Below are 6,875 nucleotides of genomic sequence, written 5' to 3'. Positions count from 1 at the left end.
GATGTAAGACAACTAGTCCAATATACTCAGCCCCAATATCAACAGGTATGAGATGGATTTTCTTGTTAACCATTTATTTAGCACTGACATCACCTGAAACCAGGTGGAAAATGCATTAGAAAAAGACTGCCTTGAGCTTTGATGGAAGTGGCCTTATCAGGGTAATTTTTTCTGTAAGCATGGCTGTTAAACTGCAATTAAATAATCCCTAAATACATGTTTCTCAACTAAAACGACATTATCCTCAATGAAAAATAATTGGAAAGTTACATCAACTAGAAATCTTAATATAAGGTTCTCCACAGAATCTCTGAAAGAGGATAGTTCATACAAAGTTATTGTAGACCCAAGATTTCCAACAACAGAAAGACACCTTCATTGAAACTGACAGATTTCACCCAGAACCAGATTATCCCAGTTGTGCAGAACCACTGATTGTCACACTCTCCTTTGCATACTTTGTTGTTTTTTTTTTAATTTTTTGAGTCTTTCAAACTTTGTACTGATTTGAAGTCATACAATTTTCATTTTTTGTAAAATGTTACACATACTAATATTAATAACCTCAATATGACCAGACTATAATTTAGATATTCCAAACTATTGCAAATACAGCCAATTTAGAAAATTATTCAATAGGACAATGGGAAAAAAAAAATTAATGGCCATACTTGCCATTGATGTTTCTAAAATAAATTTTGATTAAGAATATTCTAATCAAAAATTGCCCTAATATAACTATAGATAAACATCTAGGGTATTTTGCTACAACTCTATTTATGCAAATTACATGACTCGACCTCACCATATGAATCACTTCAACCTCAATAGAAATTTTTCTTTTTGTCAGTTTTTAATGATATTTTCTTTTAGAGAAACTGTAAGTCAAATAATGAAGAAACTCACACATATGAACCATTAATAATTTTTAACAAAATAAACAGAAGTACAACATATTAAGCATAGAAAACCCTGAGAATGAAATAATGGCTGTTATGGACTGAATATTTGTTTTTCTTAAAATTTATATGTTGTAATCCTAAACCCCAATAAGTTGGTATAAGCAGGTGGGACTTTTAGGAGGTAATTAGGTAATGAAGGTGGAGTCCTTGTGAATGGAATTAGTGGACTTATTAAAGAGACCCCAGAGCTCTCTCTCTCTCTCATTCTTTCTGCCAAGGTAGAACACATCAAGAGGATGGCAGTCTATGAACCAGGAAGCAAGCCCTTACCAGACACTCAATATTCTGGCCTTTTGATTTTCAGCTTTTCAGTTTCCAGAACTGTGAGAAACAAATGTTTGCTGTCTAAGCCACCCAGTTTATAGTATTTTTGTCATAGCAGCCTGAACAGACTATGACAATAGTATATTACACTAACCTTACCAACAATGCACCTTTTGTAACCAATATAAGTACATGAAACGTCCTTGTGCTAGAAAATGAAATACAAATATTCCTGGGATATAACAGAGTGTTTGTCATATCAAAACCCAGAGAAAATGATCTTGCAGCTCCACCAAAGTTGATTACTCTCTTGTGAAGCATCTGAGATCTTCTGTACGATCATGGGACTCTGGCTCTTCTGTGCCAGTCATGGATAATGACTACTTGTCCTCTGAGCATCTCAGACCATTCTGAGTGTTTGGCTGTTCAATATCCTTAGTAGATTTTTTTCTCCTTACAAAGAACCAGAAGTGGAAAACCTTTCGGTATGCAGTATACCTGGCAGAATGGATTCATGATAAAGAATGATCCTACACATAGAAAGCATCCATGTAGGATGGCCATGCAATTTTATCCCTTAATTTAGTTGACAAAATAAATAACTGAGACCATAACTCATCTTACCCATCAGAATAATCAGTGTAAATTATATAGTCCAACCAGTTATGAGTAATTGAACAATATTTTCCAATTGTTGCTAATCCTTCATGTCATACCTGGATTCATGGCACAAGTAAGATGGAAGAATGCATATCTCAATTAAGAAAATACAGCCTTAATACTGTTTCCTCCTAGGATTTAAAAGCTGGAAAAAGCATTGTTTTCACCCTAATGATAAGACAAGCCTGGACAAACTACAAAAACCACACATATTCTGAAACTCTTTAGGGATATGAAGGTACAGGGTAACCAAGTTTCTAAATTAAAAAAAAAAAAAAAAAAAGCCGGGCGCGGTGGCTCAAGCCTGTAATCCCAGCACTTTGGGAGGCTGAGACGGGTGGATCACGAGGTCAGGAGATCGAGACCATCCTGGCTAATACGGTGAAACCCCGTCTCTACTAAAAAATACAAAAAACTAGCCGGGCGATGGGGCGGGCGCTTGTAGTCCCAGCTACTTGGGAGGCTGAGGCAGGAGAATGGCGTAAACCCGGGAGGTAGAGCTTGCAGTGAGCTGAGATCCGGCCATTGCACTCCCGCCTGGGCGACAGAGCGAGACTCCGTCTCAAAAAAAAAAAAAGGCAGGATTTTCTGAGGTAAGAAAAGATACATGTACTATCTCAACTGTGGTAGAGTACAAGAATAAGGTGGCTTCCATGCAATTTAATTTAAAAAATTAGTTAAAATTTTATTCAATTGCTGAAGGCCAAATCTTAGCTACCATGACAATACAGAACTTCTGGGAGCCTCAGACACAAGAGCAATTCCACCTACTCTTGTGTTTTTGCATGGACCGTGCCCAGGTGCCAACGTTAAATATTAGAGACAAGCAGAAAACCAGAAAGTGCCTCCCTTGGTTCTGGAGGGAATGTCATGAGGAAAAGACATGAAGTCCAACTCCTGCCTAGATTCTCTTCGCCTATAAAGTAAAACCCTTAATCTGCTGGTGAATGGGCCACAAACCCTGCCACCTTCAAGGCACAAGTAAACACCCAGTATTGCTAGAGATGGGTAAAATAAATAAAGGTTTTCTACCTCTATAGGGGCAGGAAATTGTCCTCAGCTCAGGATCCTATTCTAACATTAGTAAGTGTATGCTACCACTGGGGGTATAGTAGTGTCTTAGACCATTTGCATTGCTATTAAGGAGTGCTGAAGGCTGGATAATTTAGGAATAAAAGATATTTATTTGTCTCATGGTTATGCAGTCTGTACAAGAAGTATGGTGCCAGCACCTTTTTTCTGGTGAGGGCATCAGTCTACTTCCACATATGGCATAAGGTGAAAGGGAACTGGTGTGTGCAGAGATCACATGGGAGTGAGGAAGCAAGAGAGAGATGGGGGAGGTGCCAGGCTCTTTTCAACAATCAGTTCTGTGAGAACTAATAGAGTGAGAACTCACCTGTTTCCACAAAAATGGCACCAAGCCATTCATGAAGGATCAGCTCCATGATCAAACACCTCCCACCAGGCCCCACCTCTAACACTGGGGATCAGATTTCAATGTGAGATTTGGAAGGAACAAACAAAGCATATCTAATCCATAGTATTCCTCCTCTGGCCTCCCAAGTCAAATGTCCTTTTCACATTGCAAAATATAATCATTCCATCCCAATAGTTTCCAAAAGTCCTAACTTGTTCCAGAACCAACTCTAAAGTCTAAAGATCTAAAGTCTTATCTGAGATTCAAGGCAAGCTATTTCCATTTGTGAACTTTTGAAACAAAAAACAAATTATTTAGTTCAAGAGGCAATGGTTATACAAGCATTGTGTAAATGGGTAAATAACACACTATTATGTGATATCTGCCATAGAGACAAGGCTGAGATTGGTTTTCATGGGGATGAGAAATAGGGATGCTTAGAAAGACTGACCTCAAGCATATAGGGCCTGTTTAACCAGGACAAGAGAGAATTTTCCCTTCTTTCACACCACCAGCCTGAAAAGCACTAAGTAATGTGCTTCTCTTTTAGGTACTAAGTTGTAGTCACTTCCTTTAACAAGTCTTCAAGAAATAATGTATTTTGGGATTGTTGTTATTTTCACAGTTTAGAACTCTTTCTCTCCAGTGTAAGAGGGGTACAACTATTGAACATTTTGAAGTAAGTCTGGTGGGGTTTTCTCATCTCTTGAAAGTTCCATGTTGATTACCGGCCCATACAACAGAAGTTCTTCTTTTACACCCCAAAATCAGCTCCTGAGAAGATGGAGGTCATTTACTTCAATTCCTTTGATCAGTTATCAAGTTATGCATTAGTATTTGGCTATGTGGCTATATGTTTATTTTTTGTTTTTGTTTTTTTTTTTTTTTGAGACACAGTCTCACTCTGTCGCCCAGGCTGGAGTGCAGTGGCGCAATCTCAGCTCACTGCAAGCTCCGCCTCCCGGGTTCACGCCATTCTCCTACCTCAGCCTCCCGAGTAGCTGGGACTACAGGCACCCGCCACCACACCCGGCAAATTTTTTTTTTTTGTATTTTTAGTAGAGATGGGGTTTCACGTGTTAGCCAGGATGGTCTCGATCTCCTGACCTCGTGATCCGCCCACCTCGGCCTCCCAAAGTGCTGGGATTACAGGCGTGAGCCACCGCGCCCGGCCTATTTTTTATTTTTATTTTTTTTGAGAGGGAGTCTCGCTCTGTCGCCCGGGCTGGAGTGCAGTGGCTGGATCTCAGCTCACTGCAAGCTCCGCCTCCCGGGTTCACGCCATTCTCCTACCTCAGCCTCCCGAGTAGCTGGGACTACAGGCACCCGCCACCACACCCGGCAAATTTTTTTTTTTTGTATTTTTAGTAGAGATGGGGTTTCACGTGTTAGCCAGGATGGTCTCGATCTCCTGACCTCGTGATCCGCCCACCTCGGCCTCCCAAAGTGCTGGGATTACAGGCGTGAGCCACCGCGCCCGGCCTATTTTTTATTTTTACAGACAGGGTCTTGCTATGTTGCCCAGCCTGGTCTCAAACTCCCAGGCTCAAGCAATCCTTCTGCCTACTATACTGAGTAGCTGGGACTAACAGGCATGCCCCACTGTACCGTGCCTGGTTCATTTGACTATATTTTAATATAGTGTTATCAGGCATAATTTCTGAGTGACAGATGTTCCAGATGGAGGCAAACTTTATCCGACACTGTGATGCAAGAATGTGTGCACTAATATATAGAATAAACTAGTCTAAAAAGTCCAAAATTTATTTTTGACATGTAATGAATTAAGGGAGTTTTTTTTTTTTTTTTTTTTTTTTTTTGAGACAGAGTCTCACTCTGTTGCCAGGGCTGGAGTGCACTGGCCAGATCTCAGCTCACTGCAAGCTCCGCCTCCCGGGATTATGCCATTCTCCTGCCTCAGCCTCCCGGGTAGCCGGGACTACAGGTGCCCGCCACCTCGCCAGGCTAGATTTTTGTATTTTTTAGTAGAGACGGGGTTTCACTGTGTTAGCCAGGGTGGTCTCAATCTCCTGACCTCATGATCCGCCCGTCTCGGCCCCCCAAAGTGCTGGGATTACAGGCTTGAGCCACCGCGCCCGGCAAGGGAGTTATTAAGAGTCTTTTTGCAAGGGGCAGTGGGGCAGTGTACATATATTTCTGCAATAGAAATTTTTCTCTCCATTGTGTCGTGAGTCTTATGAAAACTGACTTGACCTAGAACCTTAGGGAAAAAATATTTACTAAATATTTCATGCATACATGTGTATATGCATAATGCACTGCATTAGATAATTCTTTATTAAGTAAAGCATTTCTATGTGCTTACCATGTATTGGGAAGTTGTCTAAGCAATTATAACTATACATATCTAAATTAAGAAAAGACAATCTTAGTTCTGATTCTACTTAGGATTTACAAAGCTGGAAAAAGCATTGCTCCCACACTAGTGATGAGAAAAATCTGAATAAACTACAAAATCATTCATGTTCTGAAATTCATTAGGGATCTGAGGGCATGGATAATCAAGTATCCTGAATTCCAATTAAGTATAGGCCCTGCTTAGGTAAGAAAGGACACAGGAGGACCACTTAATTTTTCTTCAAGACCCTATGAAGATTCCTAAGGGGAATTATTTAATTCCCTTTATTGATATAGAAATGGAGGCAAGAAAAGGTGAAATCATTTGATCAAGGTCACACAATAGGTAAGTCGTACAGTCAAGATGTCAGCCTGTTAGTTTGGAGCAGTCATCCTTGCTGCAAGCCACTCTGCTATGTTACTTCTGTCATCATTGCTAGCACTTCAATTCAGATCCCAGAGGAAAACCACTTAGAATACTAAGACTGGAGGGGGCGGAGCAAGATGGCCGAATAGGAACGGCTCCAGTCTCCAGCTCCCAGCGCGAGGGACACAAAAGACAGGTGATTTCTGCATTTTCAACTGAGGTACTGGGTTCATCTCACTAGGGAGTGCTGGACAATAGGTGCTGGTCAGCTGCTGCAGCCCGACCAGCGAGAGCCAAAGCAGGGCAAGGCATCGCCTTACCTGGGAAGCTCAAGGGGGAAGGGAATCCCTTTTCCTAGCCAGGGGAACTGAGACACACAACACCTGGAAAATCGGGTAACTCCCACCCCAATACTGCGCTTTACCAAGGGTCTTAGCAAACGGGCACACCAGGAGATTATATCCCACACCTGGCCGGGAGGGTCCCACGCCCACGGAGCCTCCCTCATTGCTAGCACAGCACTCTGCGATCTAACAAGGCAGCAGCGAGGCTGGGGGAGGGGCACCCGTCATTGCTGAGGCTTAAGTAGGTAAACAAAGCCACTGGGAAGCTCAAACTGGGTGGAGCTCACAGCAGCTCAAGGAGGCCTGCATATCTCTGTAGACTCCACCACTGGGGACAGGGCACAGCTAAACAACAACAACAACAACAACAACAAAGCAGCAGAAACCTTTGCAGACGCAAACGATTCTGTCTGACAGCTTTGAAGAGAGCAGTGGATCTCCTAGCACGGAGGTTGAGATCTGAGAACGGACAGACTGACTGCTCAAGTGGGTCCCTGACC

The sequence above is a fragment of the Colobus angolensis genome, unplaced genomic scaffold (genome assembly GCF_000951035.1).
Source record: "Colobus angolensis palliatus isolate OR3802 unplaced genomic scaffold, Cang.pa_1.0 Scaffold61, whole genome shotgun sequence".
In the NCBI taxonomy this organism is placed as follows: Eukaryota; Metazoa; Chordata; class Mammalia; order Primates; family Cercopithecidae; genus Colobus; species Colobus angolensis.
This window is presented reverse-complemented; position numbering follows the sequence as displayed.